The sequence below is a fragment of the Bufo bufo genome, chromosome 6 (assembly GCF_905171765.1).
Source record: "Bufo bufo chromosome 6, aBufBuf1.1, whole genome shotgun sequence".
NCBI lineage: Eukaryota > Metazoa > Chordata > Amphibia > Anura > Bufonidae > Bufo > Bufo bufo.
In genome coordinates, this window is record NC_053394.1 from 179,599,239 (window position 1) to 179,624,461 (window position 25,223).

Here is a 25,223-nt window from a genome sequence, read left to right on the forward strand (position 1 = left end):
CCTTGGGGTGTCTTCTTTCCAAAATGGGGTCACTTGTGGGGTAGTTATATTGCCCTGGCATTCTAGGGGCCCTAATGTGTGGTAAGTAGTTTGAAATCAAAATGTGTAAAAAATGACCTGTGAAATCCTAAAGGTGCTCTTTGGAATGTGGGCCCCTTTGCCCACCTAGGCAGGAGAAGTTGGGCAATGTGTTTTGTGGTGTCTTTGTACATATACTCATGCTGGGTGAGAGAAATATCTCGGCAAAAGACAACTTTTCCCATTTTTTATACAAAGTTGGCATTTGACCAAGATATTTATCTCACCCAGCATGATTATATGTAAAATGACACCCCAAAACACATTGCCCAACTTCTCCTGAGTACGGTGATACTAGATGTGTGACACTTTTTTGCAGCCTAGATGCGCAAAGGGGCCCACATTCCTTTTATGAGGGCATTTTTAGACATTTGGATTCCAGACTTCTTCTCACGCTTTAGGGCCCCTAAAATGCCAGGGCAGTATAAATTTCAATCTTTCATAGACTCAATATGCCACTCACGGAATACCTTGGGGTGTCTTCTTTCCGAAATGGGGTCACATGTGGGGTATTTATACTGCCCTGGCATTCTAGGGGCCCTAAAGCGTGAGAAGAAGTCTGGAATATAAATGTCAAAAAATTTTTACGCATTTGGATTCCGTGAGGGGTATGGTGAGTTCATGTGAGATTTTATTTTTTGACACAAGTTAGTGTAATATGAGACTTTGTAAGAAAAAAATAATAATTTCCGCTAACTTGGGCCAAAAAAATGTCTGAATGGAGCCTTACAGGAGGGTGATCAATGACAGGGGGTGATCAGGGAGTCTATATGGGGTGATCACCCCCCTGTCATTGATCACCCCCCTATAAGGCTCCATTCAGATGTCCGTATGTGTTTTGCGGATCCGATCCATGTATCCGTGGATCCGTAAAAAACATACGGACATCTGATGGAGCCTTACAGGGGGGTGATCAATGACAGGGGGGTGATCAGGGAGTCTATATGGGGTGATCACCCCCCTGTCATTGATCACCCCCCTATAAGGCTCCATTCAGATGTCCGTATGTGTTTTGCGGATCCGATCCATGTATCCGTGGATCCGTAAAAAACATACGGACATCTGAATGGAGCCTTACAGGGGGGTGATCAATGACAGGGGGGTGATCAGGGAGTCTATATGGGGTGATCACCCCCATGTCATTGATCACCCCCCTACAAGGCTCCATTCAGATGTCCGTATGTGTTTTGCGGATCCGATCCATGTATCCGTGGACCCGTAAAAAACATACGGACATCTGAATGCAGCCTTACATGGGGGTGATCAATGACAGGGGGGTGATCAATGACAGGGGGGTGATCAGGGAGTCTATATGGGGTGATCAGGGGTTAATAAGTGACAGGGGGGGTGTAGTGTAGTGGTGTTTGGTGCTACTTATTACTGAGCTGCCTGTGTCCTCTGGTGGTCGATCCAAACAAAAGGGACCACCAGAGGACCAGATAGCAGGTATATTAGACGCTGTTATCAAAACAGCGTCTAATATACCTGTTAGGGGTTAAAAAAATCGCATCTCCAGCCTGCCAGCGAACGATCGCCGCTGGCAGGCTGGAGATCCACTCGCTTACCTTCCGATCCTGTGAACGCGCGAGCCTGTGTGCACGCGTTCACAGGAAATCTCGCATTTCGCGAGATGACGCATATATGCGTGACTGTGCGCAGGGCTGCCGCCTCCGGAACGCGATCCTGCGTTAGGCGGTCCGGAGGCGGTTAAGATGATTGTCAAGCTGATCTTACCATACTGAGAGATCTTGCAGTACAAGTAGCGGCTATGCTTGGTCATAACATAGAAGTACTTGCCTCCCAGATCCTTTTTAACAGCCCCTCACACCTTTTGTCCATGGGATCTTTCAGAAGGCCCACATCCTCAAAGGGCAGAGATGACTGTTTGGAGATACGGGCTACTGGAGCATCTCCAACTAAGGAATGGATACTATCCAAAAGAGAGGGAGACAACCTTTTCTGTACAATGGAAACAGAGGCTTTTTGTATGAAGGATTTAGGGTCTTCCTACACACCGCACATTTCTTTCTGGTGGTCTCACTAGTAGAAGATTTTGAAGGGAGTATCCCAGGTCTAAAATAACAATTGTAATTGTTATATTATTCTCAATCAGAATACTGACCCCAGGAAGAAATTAACTGAATAAATAGGAGGGAAGCATGAAAGGGACCCCACCAGGAACACAGTTTAGTTTTCTATGGTAACCTGCATACCTAATTAGCTGAGAGCAGAAGTGACATCACCCCCACGGAATGATGGGACTGAGCTCTGAGTGAATTTATAAGGTTTAGCAAGATTATCTGCAGTAAGCAAAAGGTACACGTGTTGTGAGGACTGAGAAGCCTGGCTTTACCTGTAACTGTGTTAGAGATCACAATCTCCTGCTCTGTCAGAGTTAATATATGCTAATAACTGCTGGAGACCCACCCACAGCCTGAGGAGACAGAGAGAGTGCAAACTGCCTGTCAGCCAGTGCATCAACGTGCTGAGAAAAGCCCTTTAAGGCAAGTACTTCTTAGTATATCTAAACTTTCAACAAATACTTCTAATTCAATATTTTCGGAGTCTAGCAGCACCATGGCAGGCAGGAGAAATCGGGTACTACCGGTAAAAGACAAAAATACCTTATCCGACTCCCCACCCACACTGCAAAGAGTAAGAGAACTAGACTCATTAGTTACAACCTTTTTTTTTTCCTTTTTCACCTTGAGGTTTAATATAAGGACATACGTTAATAAAATGTCCTTCTTTACCACAGAAGAAACAAAGTCTTCTCTGAACCCTGAAGTTCCTATTACCAGGACCTGAAGAGACCTGTCCCAATTGCATAGGCTTATCACCAGACACAAGCTCCCCCGCGGGGCAGAAGAGACTGTTTACCCATATGGTAGTGCATCCCGAGTGAGGGGAACCTTGTACCTCTCTTTCAGGTGTCTATCAATCCGTACGGCCAGGGACATAGCCGCCTCCAAAGAATCATGGTTTTCGTGGAATGCCAGGGCGTCTTTTAGTCTCTCAGACAGCCCTTGACAGAATTGACTACGGAGTGCTGGGTCATTCCACTCCGAATCAGTCGCCTATCTCCTAAATTCAGAGCAATATGACTGCAGAACGTTCTCCCTGACTCAAACTACGCAGCTTAGATTCGGCCAGAGTAAACCGGTCTGGGTCATCATAAATAAGGCCCAGGGCTCTGAAAAATTAATCCACCGATCGGTAGAGAAAAGGCACAGGACTGAGCTGTCATGCCCTGCTCAGGTTATATGTGGAGGTCTGCCAGGCTAGCAGCACATGTTTTGTTTTGGGTTTGGATTTGAGCTGTATCCTCTTCCTTCCAGGTGCACTGGGTGGGGTCGTTTGTATGAGTTTAAATTACTCCCTTTCCCAGTGTCCTGTGCAGGTTATAGCTTCTATCTTGCTCTGTGGAAGGAAGGAATTGCTGTTTCTGCTCAGCTACAGATAAGTTGGTTTTGTTTGTCTCTTGTTGGTAGGGATTTGCTAGGAGGTGACCTTTATCCACAGCTTCTGGCCTAGACACTTGTTTCATGGTTTTCTGTGTTTCTATTGTATCTTGTATCCTACCCAGCGTGACATTATAACCCGCCAATACTTAGACTGCCATTTCTCAGCTGCTTTGAGATGGAGTCAATGGATGCGCTAGTTGATCGCATGCAGGGATTATCAGTGGACTCCGCGCGAGGGATCCCTTCTGTGAGTGGTTTCGTCTCACCTGTTCCCCAGGGTGATATTACATGTAACTCTGGGGTAGGGGAGGAACCCATGCTGCTGGGTCAGGTGTCTTTCCGTTCTGGTAATAGAAACTTTAGGAGGTTGCATAAGCTATGTTATTACTGTGGAGAAAGTGGTCATTTTATTTTTGCTTGTCCTTTAGTTATAAAAAATAGAGGTTGCTGATCTGCGTAATTCGGTCACATGGTGTCAGAATGCTCTGGCATCAGGTGCAATAGGAGGAAGTCAAATTTTTGGGGAGCCTAGAGTCGCTCTCCCTGATAGATTTGCAGGGGGTTTGGATGACTTTATTTGCTTTAGAGAGTCATGCAAGCTATATTTTCGGCTGCGTCCATCTTCATCTGGTGATGAGAGTCAGAGGGTAGGGATAATCATATCCCTGCTTAAAGGGGATGTGCAATCCTGGGCCTTTTCTCTACCGTCCGGTTCCCTGGCCCTCCGGTCGGTGGAAGAATTTTTTAAAGCCTTGGGATTAATTTATGATGACCCAGATCGGGTCTCGATGGCGGAATCTAAATTGCGTAATTTATTACAAGGTGAACATACTGCAGAGGCTTACTGCGTTGAATTTAGGAGATGGGCTACTGAGTCAGAGTGGAATGACCCCGCGCTACGTAGTCAGTTTTGTCAGGGGTTGTCTGAGAGATTAAAAGATGCCCTTGCTTTTCATGAGTACCCGGATACATTGGAGAATGCTATGTCTTTGGCAGTACGGTTAGATAGACGTATTAGAGAGAGGTGTAAGGTTCCCTCCGCGCGAGGGATCCCTTCTGTGAGTGGTTTCGTCTCACCTGTTCCCCAGGGTGATATTACATGTAACTCTGGGGTAGGGGAGGAACCCATGCTGCTGAGTCAGGTGTCTTTCCGTTCTGGTAATAGGAACTTTAGGAGGTTGCATAAGCTATGTTATTACTGTGGAGAAAGTGGTCATTTTATTTTTGCTTGTCCTTTAGTTAAACCGCATGTTGATGATAAAGAATCACAAAGAGGTTTACATAAAGAAAAAAAAAAAAAACATCCCTGACTCTTGGTAGTGTGAATGGGGTGGCGGAGCAAGCAGGTATGCAAGCTCCCTGTAATACTCGTTTTCTCCTTCCAGCTATGGTGGCGCTAGACTCAAGAAAATTTAATGTTGAAGTAGAGTTGTTGCGATACCATATTTTTGATTCGGTTTCCATACCATGAAAAATTATTGCGTTACTCGATACCACGCGAAAAAAATAAACCAAAAAAGCCACGTGCATTCCGCATTTTAAAAAATGGCGAATCGCGCAGTTTTTATTTATTTTTTCTGTTCCGGCGTTCACCGAATAGATTTTTTTAAAATATCTTAATAGTTTGGACTTTTCTGACGTGGCGATATGTAATATGTAATATGTTTATTATTTATACATTTTATATGTGAAATTGGGAAAAGGGGGTGATTTATACTTCATATTTTGGTGTATTTTTTTTTTTACTTAATTTTTTTTTTTTACACTTTTTATTTAATAACTATTTCCCCCCTTAGGGGCTAGAACCTTGGATTTTTTTCATCCCTTGTCCTATTCACCCTGATAGAGCTCTATCAGGGTGAATAGGACTTCACACTATCCCTGCTGCTCTGTGCTTTGTGCACACAGCATCAGGGATGTTACCATGGCAGCCAGGGCTTCAGTAGCGTCCTGGCTGCCATGGTAACCGATCGGATTACACTGCTGGGGCTCCGATCAGAAGCTGCCACTGCACCACCAATGAGGGGGAGGGGAGAGGACCCTGTGGCCACTGCCACCAATGATTTTAATACTGGGGGGTTGAGAGGGGGCGGTGCATGATTTTAATGGGATGGGGGCTTGAGGGGGGGGCGCACTGTGCCACCAATGATAATTACAGGAGGCGGGTACTGGCAGAGGGGTTAACTGCCGCTGGTCGCAGCTCCCTGTCAGAGGCAGGGTGCCGGCAATGCGATTCTGCTGCCGGCACCCGCCTCCTGTATTATGTGTTAGACTACTTTTCCTGGGTCCAGACTCCAGACTTTAAGTATTAGGCTACACAGAGCGGCGCCCAGCGATGTCACAGCACTTACTATTAGTCCTGGGCGCCCCTTCGTTCACCCGCAGTGCCCCATTACTGTCTCCTCTCCTGCTCCACATGCTGATTACTATCGGAGCAATGGGGAGGAGACATCAGCTTCACTAGTGGGCGTTCCTTCTTCCTGCTCTGCGATTGGACAGCGCTACAGCCGGGAGAAGGAACGCCCACTAGTGAAGCTGATGTCTCCTCCCCATTGCTCCGATAGTAATCAGCATATGGAGCAGGAGAGGAGACAGTAATGGGGCACTGCGGGTGAATGGAGCGACGCCCAGGAATAATGGTGAGTGCTGGGACATCGCTGGGCGCCGCTCTGTGTAGGAAAAGTCATATCATTGGTGGGCGCAGTGCGCCCGCCCCTCTCCCCGTTCATTGGTGGCAGCAGCAGCACAGGGGGAGGGAGGACAGCTTCCTTCTCCCTGTGCTGCTGAGAGAACATGAGCGCGCCGACAGCAGTGCGCTTATGTTCAGAGATACTAGACTGCGCAGGAGCGCAGCCCAGTATCGAAAAAATGGAAATCCCGGTATTGTATCGATACCGGGACAAAAGTATCGATTGGGTATCGAAATTTCGATACCCGCAACAACCCTATGTTAAAGTATTCCTTGACTGTGGTGCTGGGGTAAACCTTATTGATTTTCTTTTTCTTCAAAATCCGGGCCTAAGTACTTGCACTATAGAAAGAGAGATTCCGGTTTTTGCAATTGACTCTTCCCCTCTTTCTCAAAGGAGTCTCACTCATATTGCTCATGGTATTCAGTTAAGGGTGGGTGATTCACATGTTGAGATCATGTCTTATTTTGTCATGAAGGACTTGCCCGCTCCTATAGTCTTAGGGTTACCGTGGTTGACAAAACATAACCCAATTATAGATTGGCAGGCAAGACAGATCACTGGTTGGAGTGAATTTTGTTCGGACAATTTTCTGGGCACATCTATCTCTGATGTGTCTACTACGGTTTTACCTCAGTATCTCTCAGATTTTGCGGATGTCTTTTCGGAGGGTGGGGCTCAGGAATTGCCTCCTCATCGTGACTATGATTGTTCAGTTAATCTCATCCCAGGGGCTAAGTTGCCAAAGTCTCGGCTGTACAATCTTTCTCAACCTGAAAGAGAGGTCATGCGGAAGTATATTGCCGAGAGTTTGGCAAAAAGTCATATTAGACCATCTAAGTCTCCGGTTGCAGTTGGTTTATTCTTTGTAAAGAAAAAGGATGGATCGCTTAGACCCTGTTTGGATTTCCGGGAATTGAACCGTATTACGGTCCGGGATCCGTATCCCCTTCCTTTGATCTCTGACCTTTTTGATCAAATTGTTGGAGCCAAGGTGTTCTCCAAGTTAGATTTAATCTGATCAGAATCAAGGAAGGGGATGAGTGGAAAACGGCCTTCAACACGCATGAGGGTCATTTCGAGAATCTGGTTATGCCTTTTGGGTTAACTAACGCGCCAGCAGTGTTTCAGCGATTTGCCAATGACATTTTCCATCATTTTGTGGGAAGGTTCGTGGTAATTTACTTGGATGACATTCTAATTTACTCTCCTGATCTGAAGACCCATCAGGATCACGTGAGACAGGTTTTGTCGATCCTTCGGGAGAATAAATTATATGCCAAATTGGAGAAATGTGTGTTTTCTGTGCAGGAGCTTCCGTTTCTGGGATATCTGCTTTCTGACTCTGGTTTTCGTATGGACCCCAAAAAGGTCCGGGCGGTTCTGGAATGGGACCAACTGGAGAATCAGAAAGCTTTGATGCGGTTTTTGGGGTTTACCAATTATTATACAAAATTTATCTTGAACTATTCTACCATTGTAAAACCTCTGACCGACATGACTAAGAAGGGTGTCGACTTCTCTGTCTGGTCGGAGGAGGCATTGCAGGCCTTTGGCTATTAAGGAGTGTTTTGCGTCTGCTCCCATTCTGATGCAGCCCGATGTGTCTCAGCCATTTGTGGTGGAGGTGGATGCGTCAGAGGTGGTGGTTGGAGCAGTGTTGTCGCAGTGTTGTCGCAGGGTTCATCTCCTGGCAAATGGGTTCCGTGTGCTTTCTTTTTCCAAGAAGCTCTCGGTCGCCGAGAGGAATTATGATGTAGGAGATAGGGAATTGCTGGCCATCAAATTGGCCTTTGAGGAATGGCGTCACTGGTTGGAGGGGGCGTCTCATCCCGTTACGGTATATACTGATCATAAGAATTTGGCTTACCTGCAATCTGCCAAGCGTCTGAATCCTAGACAGGCTAGATGGTCACTGTTCTTTACTAGGTTCAATTTTGTGGTTACTTTTCACCCGGGGGTTAAAAATGTCAAGGCAGATGCATTGTCTCGTAGTTTTCCTGGGGGAGGTGATTCAGAGGATCCTGCTCCGATTTTGGCTGATAGGGTGGTGGTCTCTGCTCTGTACCCCGAATTGGAGATGGAGGTGTTGGGAGTCCAGGAGGGGGCCCCTGATTCTTGTCCCCCAGGGAGGTTGTTTGTTCCTGATGGACTGCGATACAAGGTATTCAAGGAACATCACGATACTGTCCTTGCTGGACATCCTGGTGGCAAGTCCACCTTTGATCTGGTGTGGTTATCTACTAAAAATATTAAACTGAGAGTGCCATCTTGGAAACTGGGTCCAAGATTTATTGGACATTACAAAATATCTGCGGTTGTCAATCCAGTGGCGTTTCGTCTGGATCTTCCGCAGATCTGGAGGATCCATGATGTGTTCCATAGGCCTTTACTGAAGAAATATGTGAAACCGGTGGAACCATCGCCATTGCCCCCTCCCCCTGTTCTGGTTGATGGAAATTTAGAGTTCGAGATCTCTAGGGTTCTCTTCAGTACCTGGTGCACTGGAGGGGATATGGTCCCGAGGAGAGGATGTGGGTTCCGGCTGTGGATGTTCGTGCCAACCGACCGGTGAGGGCCCACCCGGATAAAGTTGGGCCAGGGTGTCCGGAGGTCACCCATAGAAGGGGGAGTACTGTCATGCCCTGCTCAGGTTATGTGCGGAGGTCTGCCAGGCTAGCAGCACATGTGTAGTTTGTTTTGTTTTGGGTTTGGATTTGAGCTGTATCCGCCTCCTTCCAGGTGCACTGGGTGGGGTCGTTTGTATGAGTTTAAATGACTCCTTTTCCCAGTGTCCTGTGCGGGTTATAGCTTCTATCTTGCTCTGTGGAAGGAAGGAAGGAATTGCTGTTTCTGCTCAGCTACAGATAAGTTGGTTTTGTTTCTCTCTTGTGTTCTGTCTAGGCTGTTAGGGAGACACCTGCTCCCTCCTTGCTTGAAGAAGCAGGCTGTCTCTTTTCCCCTTTTCCACTATCTTAGGGATCTTATGGTTTCTTCAGTCTTAGGCACGGGGGCATGTTTATTCCCACCTTCAGGGTCTGAACGTGGGCACAGAAGTCCAGGGAGAGGTTGGTAGGGATTTGATAGGAGGTGACCTTTATCCACAGCTTCTGGCCTAGACACTTGTTTCATGGTTTTCTGTGTTTCTATTGTATCTTGTATCCTACCCAGCGTGACATGAGCATCACCTTTCAGCAGAGAAATAATAATCCCCACTCTTTGACTCTCGTCCCCAGAGGAGAGCGGACGCAGTCCAAAATACAGTGTAACGGACCGTTTCCGCAGACAAGGGGTTAAAATCCGTTTATGCGATGTGCCCCTTTCTGAGAGACAGGCCCAGCTACTGCAGAACACCAACTCCCGAACTGGATACAAAGTAGCACTCCAAACTGGAACCTCACGAATAGCTGCTAGCAGACGAACAGGAAAAGCATACAATCCTGGCAATCGGTCCTCTAACAGCATACAGCGGATCCCCCCAATAACGAGACAAGGCTCCGTTTTGAGGGTCAAGCAGTGGACTGACTGTACTTGAAGTACAGCCTCTTTTATTCACAAAAAACAAACAGAGTACTGCCCACAGGGGTTTGAAATACAACCAATCAGTATATTACAAGACATACAATGTAACTACAGCAACCAATCGTTCACGCCCCCAGAGGACCAGAATGAAGACTGTAACATAGGACAACATATCCCCACAATGCATCATGGTTTCCTCCTCTCTGTCCAGACAACCTGAAGAGCAATCCAATTATCTCTGAGGACAAAAGGAGATCGCCAATACACATGTGAGGACAACAGAACAGACATCACCATTTTAAACACACAATGGGACAATAGAAACACACCCAGCATATTCCCTCCCCTTATCCTGAGAGGAGACTCAATTATACATACAGTTAAACATACTTTCTACCCAACTTTCATAACTCTAAAACCATACCTCACATTCACATAAAAATTACATATTCGCAATCAATCCATTCAGGGGAACAACATATTAAAAAATGGCATGAATCAGACCAGGGGTTCAAAAGTTAGTAAAATATCTTTTGGGCCCTGGCTGGCACATGGCTATTTGGCTCAAACCTGTTTTACAGAGCCCTCTTTCCTGGAGACAATGGGAAAATAATCAAATTATATCCAGGGATAGAGGCAGACTCCATTGAGCACATGGTTGCAAAAAGACATAAAATACAATAAAATACACAAGGTTAAATTTACTACATAAAATAAAGACATGCAACATATCCCCAGATAGCTTAGGTCTGAGCGCATATTATTGAATGGCGCTCAGACCACACACATACAGTTCAATTGCCATGGAGCTTAAGTTTTGCATGGGCTGATGATAGTGCCCATAATCCTGGGGCAAGAGGCCAGCAGCCAGTCCTCTCCAAAGCCCAGTGGCGAGGTTGGTTTCGCCACACATCTCCCCCCCCCAGGGAAGACTAACCAGGTACCTGACCTCACGCCGGTCGGTACCTGAGTTAGTCTGGCAGCCCACCCTCAACCCAATACTGGACCTGTTGCATTTGGTAGCCTGTCTCTGTCCAGTGAGTCCACCAAGGTTATGTTGGAAGCTGGTACTCCCGGTCTCTGTGTTGCTCCCTGGCTTAGAGTGGAGGTTGCTTTGTGGGCAGGTATCAGCGGTACTCTGCCCTGGTGCCAGCGCTACCACGGAAGAAGCCTGGTTGGAGCCTGGTTGTTGGAGGGGGAGACCGACTGTCTCTACCCCCTGTGCTGTAAGTGCAGAGACCACGGTCCCATCTGCACTGTTGTGGGGCTTACTGTCTCCCCTTGGTGCGTTAAGCTGCCGCTGGGGAGAGGGGGGTAACGCGCTCCTCTCCCATACATACTTCCAGCCGCTGGGGAGGGCGACCAACCGTATCCGCTCCCAATACAGTGTCCTGCTGCTGGGGAAAGGAGACTGGGCTCTCTATTCCCTGCTGGACACTCTGCCGCTGGGGGACAGGACCGACTGTCTCTGCCCCCTGTAACTCCGCCTGTCGCTGAGGAATGGAGACTGGGCTCCCAATTCCCAAAAAATCATGCTGCTGCTGGGGGGCAGGAACAACCACCTCTGCCCCCTGTAACTCAGCCTGCCGCCAGGGAATGGAGACTGGGCTCCCAATTCCCTGCTGGACCGGTGGAGAGACCTCGGTCCCATCTCTACCGGCCACCTGGGGTCCTTCCCAGTAACACTCTACAATATCCTCCCAGCTGAATGGGTCTGGATCTGGGTCTGTCACCTTACCGTCCTGCTGAGCCTTCTCAATGGAGTGGAAGAGATCTCGGTAGTCCTGCTCCAGTTCCCACTCCAGGGTTGCTAGGTGAGCCAGGTCTTGCTCTACCTCATGGGGGTCATCCCACTCATGCCTAGCCTCCCTCTCATAAAAAATGTCCTGAAGTCTGGACTGTGCAGGGCTCCCGAAGTCAGGCTCTGCAAAGGACTCCCATAACAAGCCAGGACCATAAAACTCCTCTCCCTCTGGCTTGTCATGTTCGGCTGTCCAGGGTATATACTGTGCCATATACCACCAAAGCGCCTGGTAGGCATCCTCCAGCCATAGCTCCTGCCATACCCGGTGCTCTAGTTCCTTCACCCATTCCTCCAGGGGCTGCTCTCCCAGGAAGGGCATCCGCAGGGCCACTTGCTTCTGCAACCGCTGCTCTTCACTGGGGAGACTCTCACCCCGCTGGTATTGTAGATTATCCAGGGCCTGGTACCAGATGCCTTTCCTTAATGCATCCCGGCCATCCAGGTCCTCCTCCTCGTATAACACTGCTGGTTCCATCCTGGTGCTTTTAGGGTCGCTGTACTGAGACATGCGTTGTCCTTAAATTGCAGAATCCACAGAAATGGTGTCTCCCGTAGCTGTCCTTCTGGCTGTAGGAACGATCCCGCTGCTTGCCACCAATGTAACGGACCGTTTCAGCAGACAAGGGGTTAAAATCCGTTTAGGCGATAAGCCCCTTTCTGGGAGACAGGCACAGCTACTGCAGAACACCAACTCCCGAACTGGATACAAAGTAGCACTCCAAACTGGAACCTCACGAATAGCTGCTAGCAGACGAACAGGAAAAGCATACAATCCTGGCAATCGGTCTTCTAACAGCATACAGTGAATCCCCCCAATAACGAGACAAGGCTCCGTGTTGAGGGTCAAGCAGTGGTCTGACTGTACTTGAAGTACAGCCTCTTTTATTCACAAAAAACAAACAGAGTACTGCCCACAGGGGTTTGAAATACAACCAATCAGTATATTACAAGACATACAATGTAACTACAGCAACCAATCGTTCACGCCCCCAGAGGACCAGAATGAAGACTGTAACATAGGACAACATATCCCCACAATGCATCATGGTTTCCTCCTCTCTGTCCAGACAACCTGAAGAGCAATCCAATTATCTCTGAGGACAAAAGGAGATCGCCAATACACATGTGAGGACAACAGAACAGACATCACCATTTTAAACACACAATGGGACAATAGAAACACACCCAGCATATTCCCTCCCCTTATCCTGAGAGGAGACTCAATTATACATACAGTTAAACATACTTTCTACCCAACTTTCATAACTCTAAAACCATACCTCACATTCACATAAAAATTACATATTCGCAATCAATCCATTCAGGGGAACAACATATTAAAAAAATGGCATGAATCAGACCAGGGGTTCAAAAGTTAGTAAAATATCTTTTGGGCCCTGGCTGGCACATGGCTATTTGGCTCAAACCTGTTTTACAGAGCCCTCTTTCCTGGAGACAATGGGAAAATAATCAAATTATATCCAGGGATAGAGGCAGACTCCATTGAGCACATGGTTGCAAAAAGACATAAAATACAATAAAATACACAAGGTTAAATTTACTACATAAAATAAAGACATGCAACATATCCCCAGATAGCTTAGGTCTGAGCGCATATTATTGAATGGCGCTCAGACCACACACATACAGTTCAATTGCCATGGAGCTTAAGTTTTGCATGGGCTGATGATAGGGCCCATAATCCTGGGGCAAGAGGCCAGCAGCCAGTCCTCTCCAAAGCCCAGTGGCGAGGTTGGTTTCGCCACATACAGTTTACAGGAATCTCTGAACTGAACAAAATTATCACTCCCCCCAGAAAACCTATCTGGGAGGGCGACTTTAGGTTAAAGGCTGCCCTGGTTCCCACTGATGGAACTAGTCACCTGAGAATTCCAAAACTGTGCAACTGAATTACGGAGGTCAGCTACCTCGGCCTTCAACACGCACGAGGGTCATTTCGAGAATCTGGTTATGCCTTTTGGGTTAACTAACGCGCCAGCAGTGTTTCAGCGATTTGCCAATGACATTTTCTATCATTTTGTGGGAAGGTTCGTGGTAATTTACTTGGATGACATTCTAATTTACTCTCCTGATCTGAAGACCCATCAGGATCACGTGAGACAGGTTTTGTCGATCCTTCGGGAGAATAAATTATATGCCAAATTGGAGAAATGTGTGTTTTCTGTGCAGGAGCTTCCGTTTCTGGGATATCTGCTTTCTGACTCTGGTTTTCGTATGGACCCCATTCTCTGAACTGAACAAAATTATCACTCCCCCCAGAAAACCTATCAGGGAGGGCGACTTTAGGTTAAAGGCTGCCCTGGTTCCCACTGACGGAACTAGTCACCTGAGAATTCCAAAACTGTGCAACTGAATTACGGAGGTCAGCTACCTCCAAAGATAAACCCTGCATGCGATCCACCAGTGCATTAACAGTATCCACATCTGCACAAAGCAAGGAAAATAATGACGGTAGGGGGGGTTGATAATGTCACGGCAAGTGAGGATAGGAAGAACACCAAGTAAACAAACAGCAAAAGGTAAACAGACTACGCCCCAAAGCTAGGGAGGAGGGAATGGTAACCTCTTAACAATGCCTGAGCCTCTCGCTGACTGCTGACAGTATGAGCAAGTCCTGATGGTGAACGAACTCATACGCGGGAACCTATGCCCTGCTGACTCTGTAGCAAACCCTAACTTAGGGAGGTGGGAATGAGACAGCCGGTACCTTCCACCGTGAAGGTACCAGCGTCTCCCTGAGACCTAGCAGCAACACACGCACAAAGGAGAAAACAGGAGGACTTAGCTTGAGATGAGCGGGAGGTAGAGGAACCACATACTACCAATATAGTACTCCAGAAGGAAAATATCAACCGCAAAGTCAGCAGTAAGAGGCGGACTTAAATAGAGCCTCTTAACCCCTTAAGGACTTAGGACGTACCAGTACGGCATGTTTGCCGAGTCCTTAAGGACCCATGACGTACCGGTATGTCATGAGTTTAAAATGAGATTGCAGCGCTGCTGGGGTTAATCCGCACAGGATGCTGGCTGAAATCATTCAGCCGGCATCCTGTCACAACGCCGGGGAATATGACCCCCCCCCCGTATCGGCGATCGCAGCAAACCGCAGGTCAATTCAGACCTGCGGTTTGCTGCGCTTTTGGCTGATTCTGATCCCTGCGGTCCCTGACCGCGGGGATCAAACTTCAAAATGCCGCATATACATTTTTTTCCACCCCCCCTGCACCCCTGAATGGTTTTATGGCGGTGGGTGGTGCAGTGGGGGTGGTGCGGGAGGCGGGCGGTGCGGCAGGCAGGATCGCGATCCCCCGCCCGCCTCCCCTTGAATAATCGTTGGTGTACAGTGGTATACCAGGGTGTCAGCACATTGCTGACACCCTGGTATAAACGGCTGACATCGGTGATGCGTACGGACCGCTGTATGGAAAAAGTTAACAGTAAGAGGGAGCTCCCTCCCTCTCCCATCGGGGGGCTGCTGTGTCTTTGCAGCCCCCCGATGGAGAGGGAGAGAGCCCCCAGACAGCCCCCAGAGAGCCTCGTCCTTACCCTTCCCCGTCTGCGAAGTTCTGACAACTACTTAGCAGACGGGGAAGGTTCCCATGGCAACAGGACGCCGTCACAGGCATCCTGCTGTCCATGGTGCTGAACAGATCTGTGCTAAAGGCAGAGATCTGTTCAGACAAAGTGTAAGTAAAATACAGTACAGTACAATATATATTGTACTGTACTGTATTATACAGACATCAGACCCACTGAATCTTCAAGAACCAAGTGGGTCTGGGTAAAAAAAAAGTGAAAATCAAAAAACACATTTATCACTGATTAAAAATGAAAAAAATAAAATTCCCAACACATGTTTGGTATCGCCGCGTCCGTAACGACCTGATCTATAAAACGGTCATGTTACTTTACCCGAACGGTGAACGCCATAAAAATAAAAAATAAAAAACTATGATGAAATTTAAATTTTGCCCACCTTACTTCCCAAAAAAGGTAATAAAAGTGATCAAAAAAGTTGCATGTACGCCAAAATTGTAACAATCAAACCGTCATCTCATCCCGCAAAAATCATACCCTACCCAAGATAATCACCAAAAATCTGAAAAAACTATGGCTCTCAGACTATGGAGACACTAAAACATGATTTTTTTTGTTTCAAAAATGAAATCATTGTGTAAAACCTACATAAACAAAAAAAAGTATACATATTAGGTATCGCCGTGTCCGTATCGACCGGCTCTATAAAAACATCACATGAGTTAACCCCTCAGGTGACCACCGTAAAAAAATAAAAATGAAAACGGTGTAAAAAAAGCCATTTTTTGTCATCTTACGTCATCTCACAAAAAGTGTAATAGCAAGCGATCAAAAAGTCATATGCACCCCAAAATAGTGCCAATAAAACAGCCATCTCATCCCGCAAAAAATGAGACCCTACGTAAGATAATCGCCCAACAACTGAAAAAACTATGGCTCTTAGGCTATGGAGACACTAAAACTTTTTTTGTTTTAAAAATGAAATCATTGTGTAAAACTTACATAAATAAAAAAAATTGTATACATATTAGGTATCGCCGCGTCCGTGACAACCTGCTCTATAAAATTACCACATGATCTAACCTTTCAGATGAATGTTGTAAATAACAAAAAAAAACGGTGCCAAAAAAGCTATTTCTTGTTACCTTGCCGCACAAAAGGGGAATATAGAGCAACCAAAAATCATATGTACCCTAAACTAGTACCAACAAAACTGCCACTCTATCCTGTAGTTTCTAAAATGGGGTCACTTTTTTGGAGTTTCTACTCTAGGGGTGCATCAGGGGGGCTTCAAATGGGACATGGTGTAAAAAAAAAACAGTCCAGCAAAATCTGCCTTCCAAAAACCATATGGCATTCCTTTCCTTCTGCGCCCTGCTGTGTGCCCGTACAGCAGTTTACGACCACATATGGGGTGTTTCTGTAAACTACAGAATCCGGGCAATAAATATTGAGTTTTGTTTGGCTGTTAACCCTTGCTTTGTTACTTGAAAAAAAATATTAAAATGGAAAATCTGCCAAAAAAGTGAAATTTTGAAATTGTATCTCTATTTTCCATTAAATCTTGTGCAACACCTAAAGGGTTAACAAAGTTTGTAAAATCAGTTTTGAATACCTTGAGGGGTGTAGTTTCTTAGATGGGGTCACTTTCATGGAGTTTCTACTCTAGGGGTGCATCAGGGGGGCTTCAAATGGGACATGGTGTAAATAAACCAGTCCAGCAAAATCTACCTTCCAAAAACCAAACGGTGCACCTTTCACTCTGCGCCCCGTTGTGTGGCCGTACAGTAGTTTACGGCCACATATGGGGTGTTTCTGTAAACGGCAGAGTCAGGGCAATAAAGATACAGTCTTGTTTGGCTGTTAACCCTTGCTTTGTTAGTGGAAAAAATGGGTTAAAATGGAAAATTAGGCAAAAAAATAAAATTCTCAAATTTCATCCCCATTTGCCAATAACTCTTGTGCAACACCTAAAGGGTTAACGGAGTTTGTAAAATCAGTTTTGAATACCTTGAGGGGTGTATTTTATAGAATGGGGTCATTTTTGGGTGGTTTCTATTATGTAAGTTTTGCAAAGTGACTTCAGAGCTGTAGTGGTCCCTAAAAATTGGGTTTTTGTAAATTTCTGAAAAATTTCAAGATTTGCTTCTAAACTTCTAAGCCTTGTAACATCCCCAAAAAATAAAATATCATTCCCAAAATAATTCAAACATGAAGTAGACATATGGGGAATGTAAAGTCATCACAATTTTTGGGGGTATTACTATGTATCACAGAAGTAGAGAAACTGAAACTTTGAAATTTGCTAATTTTTCAAAATTTGGGGTAAATTTGGTATTTTTTTATGCAAAAAAAAATAATTTTTTTGACTTCATTTTACCAGTGTCATGAAGTACAATATGTGACGAAAAAACAATCTCAGAATGGCCTGGATAAGTCAAAGCGTTTTAAAGTTATCATCACTTAAAGTGACACTGGTCAGATTTGCAAAAAATGGCCAAGTCCTTAAGGTGAAATAGGGCTGAGTCCTTAAGGGGTTAAACAGCTAACGAGCAGAACCCGTGGAGAGGTGGGATCCTGTCCACAACAACAAACAGAAAGGAAACACAGAAAGACCTGTCAGATAGACTCATGTGCTGCAAGTGACAGGGCAGGCAGTGGCAATGAGAAGTACAATTAAACCGATGAATGAGAATAATGAAGGTGAACAACAGCTAGAAGAAAACTTCAGATTCAGTATGTGTGAGATGGAAGGCCACAGTCCTGTTCCTTTAACTGAGGAACAAACAGATATTACTACAGAAGAAAAGCAAAAAGATACTTTAGAATTAGAAGCTGCTTCAAAAACCTCTCATATTCATCACATGCGCTGTGCACATGCTGCAGCTGGCAATGAGAGACAGTCTGCAAGGAACTCTGATTGGCAAGGTGAGGAAATTGGTTATTGCTCCCAGAACCCTGAAAATGTATTCCATCTTAAAGAGACGTGCTGGGAAAGGGAAAATTGTAGATCAAACCACTCAGTGGGGCAGTACCTATATAACGATTAAGCGATTGGTTGAGCTGAAACACTTTCTTGTGGACATGGCCAACCCTCACGTAACACTAAATGAAGGTCAATGGACACAGGTGGCTGAATTAAAGAACTGCTTCGTCACCCATTTACAGTGACTAAAAAATTACAAGCTAAGGATTTTACTCCTGAAACTTTCATACAGAAGTGGAAGAACTTGCTGTTTTGCCTGTCCCAAAGAGGAGGTTTAATTGCAGATGGCATGGCTGCTTCAAGGAAACGGAGAGAGACATTGTTATTAGATAATACAATTCTTTTGGCAGCTGTTTATGTTGACCCAAGTCATCATATATTGCTGGATGATCAACAGATTACTAAAGGAAAAGAAGCTCTTAATGAGGTAGCAATTAGAATGAGTGGGCTACTGTAGCAAGAGGAATTGGGTCTTGGCAGTGCTACTGCTACCATATCTTCAGCCTCATCAGATGAGGAGTTTAACATGGAACAGGCAAAGCGTTGCTGCAGGGAAAAAGATTCAGCTCCCATAGCAAACAGATTGACTGTATTTCAGCAAATTTTTCACTTGCTCTCAAAGAAGTAGAAGAGTTTAACCGATCATCAAAGCTGACTGTGCAGGAGGCAATTCCTTTATACCCTGAGATTGTTAGAGATGTTACCCATCACAGATTTGCCACCAACCCACGTTAGTGTTAAGAGGCTGTTCTCTAGCCTTAAAATAATTTGATCAGATTTGAGGTCATCTATGAAGGAGGATCTGATGGAGGCAATACTATTTCTCAGAACAAATCCATAGACTCACCCCACAAATGTTATTCAGGACGTTTTTGTTAAAAGCTGTTTTTTTCCCACATACTGCCGCGTTTTGCATATTTACAACTTATTAAAGTTTTGTGTGTTCTAAAGTTGTATCCAATAAATACAGTCAGGTCCATAAATATTGGGACATCGACACAATTCTAAAATTTTGGGCTCTATACACCACCACAATGGATTTGAAATAAAACAAACAAGATGTGCTTTAACTGCAGACTGTCAGCTTTAATTTGAGGGTATTTACATCCAAATCAGGTGAACGGTGCAGGAATTACATATGTGCCTCCCACTTGTTAAGGGACCAAAAGTAATGGGAAAGAATAATAATCATAAATCAAACTTTTACTTTTTAATACTTGGTTGCAAATCCTTTGCAATCAATTACAGCCTAAAGTCTGGAATGCATAGACATCACCAGATGCTGGGTTTCATCCCTGGTGATGCTCTGCCAGGCCTCTACTACAACTGTCTTCAGTTCCTCCTTGTTCTTGGGGCATTTTCCCTTCAGTTTTGTCTTCAGCAAGTGAAATGCATGCTCAATCAGATTCAGGTCAGGTGATTGACTTGGCCATTGCATAACATTCCACTTCTTTCCCTTAAAAAAACTCTTTGGTTGCTTATGCAGTATGCTTTGGGTCATTGTCCATCTGCACTGTGAAGCGCCGTCCAATGAGTTCTGAAGCATTTGGCTGAATATGAGCAGATAATATTGCCCGAAACACTTCAGAATTCATCCTGATGCTTTTGTCAGCAGTCACATCATCAATAAATACAAGAGAACCAGTTCCATTGGCAGCCATACATGCCCACGCCATGACACTACCACCACCATGCTTCACTGATGAGGTGGTATGCTTAGGATCATGAGCAGTTCCTTTCCTTTTCCATACTCTTCTCTTCCCATCACTCTGGTACAAGTTGATCTTGGTCTCATCTATCCATAGGATGTTGTTCCAGAACTGTGAAGGCTTTTTTAGATGTCGTTTGGCAAACTCTAATCTGGCCATCCTGTTTTTGAGGCTCACCAATGGTTTACATCTTGTGGTGAACCCTCTGTATTCACTCTGGTGAAGTCTTCTCTTGATTGTTGACTTTGACACACATACACCTACCTCTTGGAGAGTGTTCTTGATCTGGCCAACTGTTGTGAAGTGTGTTTTCTTCACCAGGGAAAGAATTCTTCGGTCATCCACCACAGTTGTTTTCCGTGGTCTTCTGGGTCTTTGGTGTTGCTGAGCTCACTGGTGTGTTCCTTCTTTTTAAGAATGTTCCAAACTGTTGTTTTGGCCACGCCTAATGTTTTTGCTATCTCTCTGATGGGTCTGTTGTGTTTTTTCAGCCTAATGATGGCTTGCTTCACTGATAGTGACAGCTCTTTGGATCTCATCTTGAGAGTTGACAGCAACAGATTCCAAATGCAAATAGCACACTCGAAATGAACTCTGGACCTTTTATCTGCTCATTGTAATTGGGATAATGACGGCATAACACACACCTGGCCATGGAACAGCTGAGAAGCCAATTGTCCCATTACTTTTGGTCCCTTAACAAGTGGGAGGCACATATGCAAACTGTTGTAATTCCTACACCGTTCACCTGATTTGGATGTAAATACCCTCAAATTAAAGCTGACAGTCTGCAGTTAAAGCACATCTTGTTCATTTTATTTCAAATCCATTGTGGTGGTGTATAGAGCCAAAAATGTTAGAATTGTGTCGATGTCCCAATATTTATGGACCTGACTGTATATTTAATGTTCTACCTAAATAGCTTGATTATTGTATCATAAGGGTGATAGAAAGCTTAAATTAAGTTATCGCTTAAATATGCGCCATGTATGAGGGAGTCTGAGTTAGGGGAAATTGAGGAGTTGGAGTCTGGGTTTTGGCTTACCGACTCCACAGCCCTGCAAAAAAGACCAAGAGGAAGATACACTCTCTAGTAACATAGTTTATAAGGCCGAAAAAAGACATCTGTCCATCCAGTTCAGCCTGTTATCCTGCAAGTTGATCCAGAGGAAGGCAAAAAAAATAACTGTGAGGTAGAAGCCAATTTTCCCCACGTAAGGGGAAAAATTTCCTTCCCAACTCCAATCAGGCAATCAAAATAAATCCCTGGATCAACGACCCATCTCTAGTAGCTATAACCTGTAATATTATGAACTTATCACCACTTAGGCAGAGAGTTCCATAGTCTCACTGCTCTTACAATAAAGAATCCTCTTCTATGTTTGTGCACAAACCTTCTTTCCTCCAGACGCAGAGGATGTCCCCTCGTCACAGTCCTGGGGATAAATAGATGATGGGAGAGATTTCTGTACTGCCACCTGATATACAGTTGAAACTCATAAAAATTGTAATATCGTGCAAAAGTCCATTTATTTCAGTAATGCAAATTAAAAGGAATTGCATTAATGAAGCTTAAAATTTGAATTTTGTGAAAAGGTTCAATATTCTAGGCTCAAAGTGTCACACTCTAGTCAGCTAATTAATCCATACCCCCTGAGCAAAGGGTACCTCAAAATTGAGACTTTGGGGTTTCATAAGCTGTAAGCCATAATCATCCAAATTATAACAAATAAAGGCTTGAAATATCTCACTTTGCATGTAATGAGTCTATCTCATATGTTAGTTTCACCTTTTAAGTTGCATTACTGAAATAAATGAACTTTGCACGATATTCTAATTTTTCGAGTTTCACCTGTATTTATACACAGTAATTAGATCTCCCCTTAGTCGTCTTTTTGAATAATCCTAATTTTGATAATCTTTCAGGGTACTGTAGTCCCCCCATTCCAGTTATTACTTTAGTTGCCCTCCTCTGAACCCTCTCCAGCTCTGCTATGTCTGCCTTGTTCACAGGAGCCCAGAACTGTACACAGTACTCCATGTGTGGTCTGACTAATGATTTGTAGCACTACGTTCTCATCACGGGCATCTATGCCCCTTTTGATGCAACCTGATATCGCCGTTTGCTCCTTTGTCTTGTTCTCACAACCGAAAACGACCGCCAGAAGTGCAATCGGGAAATCCTTGGTGTAGTGTGCGTAGATGTGTGCGCAATTCCTCCAAAATAACATCACAGAGACGTTCTCAAGTAGGATCCAATAATGTGCCTGCTTCCAACAGCTAGGCGAGGTTTATTTATACCAGAAGATGGAAGGCGGTCTTACAATCCTGACCAATGGGGAGACAGGTTATGGTATGAAATGATTGGCTGGAAGGCAGTCTTATAATCATGACCAATAGGGAGACAGGTTATGGTATGAAATGATTGGCTGGAGGGTGGTCTTACAATCATGACCAATGGGGAGACAGGTTATGGTATGAAGTGATTGGCTGGCGAAGATGTGAATGATCGCGCAAACTTATGTTCGTGCATTTGCACACTTATTCGCACCATTTCTGTTGCCACGCTTATCCTCGTGGATGAAGAAACCTTTGTTCGACGGTCCCCATCCCTCCCACCTTAGCCGGCGCCATGACACTGGTATCCTGCAGTAATAACAGGCCAGGCACAAATCAGCTACAGGTCAGGACGTCCAGACCATCGTGCGAAAGTTTCTGCGCTATGCGAACGAATCTGCGCATCTCCATAGGATAGATGGCGACCATACGGCGAACAATAATTTTTCCACAACAAACCCATTATCTTATTGGCCTTGGCAGCAGCTGCCTGACACTGGTTTCTACAGCTTAGTTTGCTGTTCACCAAAATTCCTAGGTCCTTTTCCATGTCAGTGTTACCCAGTGTTTTACCATTTAGTATGTACTGGTGACTTGCATTATTCCTTCCCATGTGCATAACCTTACATTTGTCAGTGTTAAACCTCATTTGCCACTTCTCAGCCCAAGCCTCCAATCTATTCAGATCCATCTGTAGCAGTATACTGTCCTCTTCAGTGTCAATTACTTTACACAGTTTAGTGTCATCTGCAAAAAATTATATTTTACTGTGCAAACCTTCTACAAGATCATTAATAAATATATTGAAGAGAATAGGGCCCAATACTGAGGTACTCCACTAGTGAGAGTGACCCAATAGGAGTGTGTACCGTTAATAACCACCCTCTGTTTTCTATCACTCAGCCAGTTACTTACCCACATACAGATATTTTCCCCCAGTCCAATCATTCTCATTTTATATACTAACCTTTTATGCGGTAAAATGCTTTGGAGAAGTCCAGATATATGACATTCATTGATTCGCCGCTGTCAAGTCTAGAACGTACCTCCTCATAGAAACTGATTAAATTAGTTTGACATGAACGATCCCTCATGAAGCCATGCTGATATGGTGTTATTTACTTATTTTCATTGAGGTACTCCAAGATAGTATTTCTTAGAAAACCTTCAAACAGTTTAACCACGACAGATGTTAAACTTACCGGCCTATAGTTTCCGGGCTCAGTTTTTGGACTTGTTTTGAATATTGGCACCACATTAGCTATGCGCCAATCCTGTGGAACATTCCCTGTCAGCATAGAGTCCTTAAATATCAGAAATAAGGGTCTGGCTATGACATTACTTAAAGGGGTTATCCAAGTTATTTTTTTGTTCTTTCTATGTTCCTAACTAAGCAAATGTAACAGCTTTCCAATCCACTCACTTTATCTCCAGTGGCTGGTTTCTCAGATTTCACTGAGGGTCACATGACCTGTGATGTCATCTTCTCTCCCTGCTCTGATAAAGGTCGTTTACAAGCCTGTAAACGAGACGTCACTGTGCTGGCCACGCCCCCCTCCACTGCCGTCTGCTCTCTCTCTTAAGATTCTTAACCCCTTCAGCTGAACAGACTGCAGGCAGTGAGGAGACAATGCTTGGCACTGAAGCTGACATACTAGAGAGAGCATTACACAAGAAGGTAGGGGGAAGATCCTGTGTGTATTAGCAGTGTCATTATACAGGTGGGACATGTAGTCTGACACATACAACATGCTACAGAGTCTCCCAGCACTCAGGGCAGCTCTTGTATCCACTCCCTTAGCAGTGTCATTATACAGCTGGGACTTGTAGTCCTACACATACAACATGCTGCAGAGTCTCCCAGCAGGCAGACATGTCACTCAGGGCAGCACTTGTATTCGCTTCCCTTAGCAGTGCAGGGGGAGGGGCAGAGATTGTTTTTATTGCATGTAAACAAAGGGCCAGAAAAGAACCAGGGAAATGAGGAAAAATATATATTTTTTTTTGCATAAAACTTGCTTAGCTCAGTTATATATCAGATTTTCAGTGCTATATTATTTTTTTTCATAACTCTGTCAACCCCTTTAATTCTCTTAGGATACAGGGGTGTATGCCATCCGGTCCTGGCAATTTGTTTATTTTAATCTTTTTAAGATACCGCTGTACTTCTTCCTGGGTCAGTCAGGGCACTTTTAATGGGGAATTTACTTTTACATTCTGGATATATTTTCCTTAGTGAATACAGTGGAGAAAAAAATATAATAGCTTTGCTTTCTCCTCATCGCTGTCTGCAACTCCAGCCTCATTATTCTGTAAAGGGCCGACACCTTCAGATTTATACTTTTTACCATTTATATAATTGAATAACATTTTAGGGTTAGTTTTGCTCTCTTTGGCAATTAATCTCTTGGTCTCTAGTTTGGCGGCTTTTATTTGTTTTTTTACATATTACATTTTTTTCCTTTATAGTTTTTCAGTGCTTCCTCGCTACCCTCCTTTTTTAGTGGTTTATATGCTTTCTTTTTGTCATTTATTGCTTTCTTTACATTTCTATTTATCCACATTGTTTTTTTCTTGTTCCTTAACCATTTATTCCCATAAGTTATGTACCTCTCACAATTAGATTTTAGGATGCTTTTAAAAATATCCTAATTTGTCGCTTTATTTTCATTTTTGAGGACTTTTGTCACAGTCGTTACCTCTGGCTGTGACCTTCTGTCTATGCTCTCGCTGCAGCTCCGTTCCTGTGTGTTGTTTGTGGTTCTTTATGGGTTAACTCCCCTGTGTGCCTATTAGGAGTTAATCCTCTCTGTATGCTCCATGGGTGTGGCCTCTCTGCTGCATTCACGGAATCTGTATATAAGGTTGATTTTCCCTTAGTTCTGGGTCAGCTCTTGTATGTGTTTGTCCTGTCCTTCTCTTGGTTTGTACACTGCTCAAAAAAAGGGAACACAAAAATAACACATCCTAGATCTGAGTTAATTAAATATTCTTCTGAAATACTTTGTTCTTTACATAGTTGAATGTGCTGACAACAAAATCACACAAAAATAAAAAAATGGAAATCAAATTTTT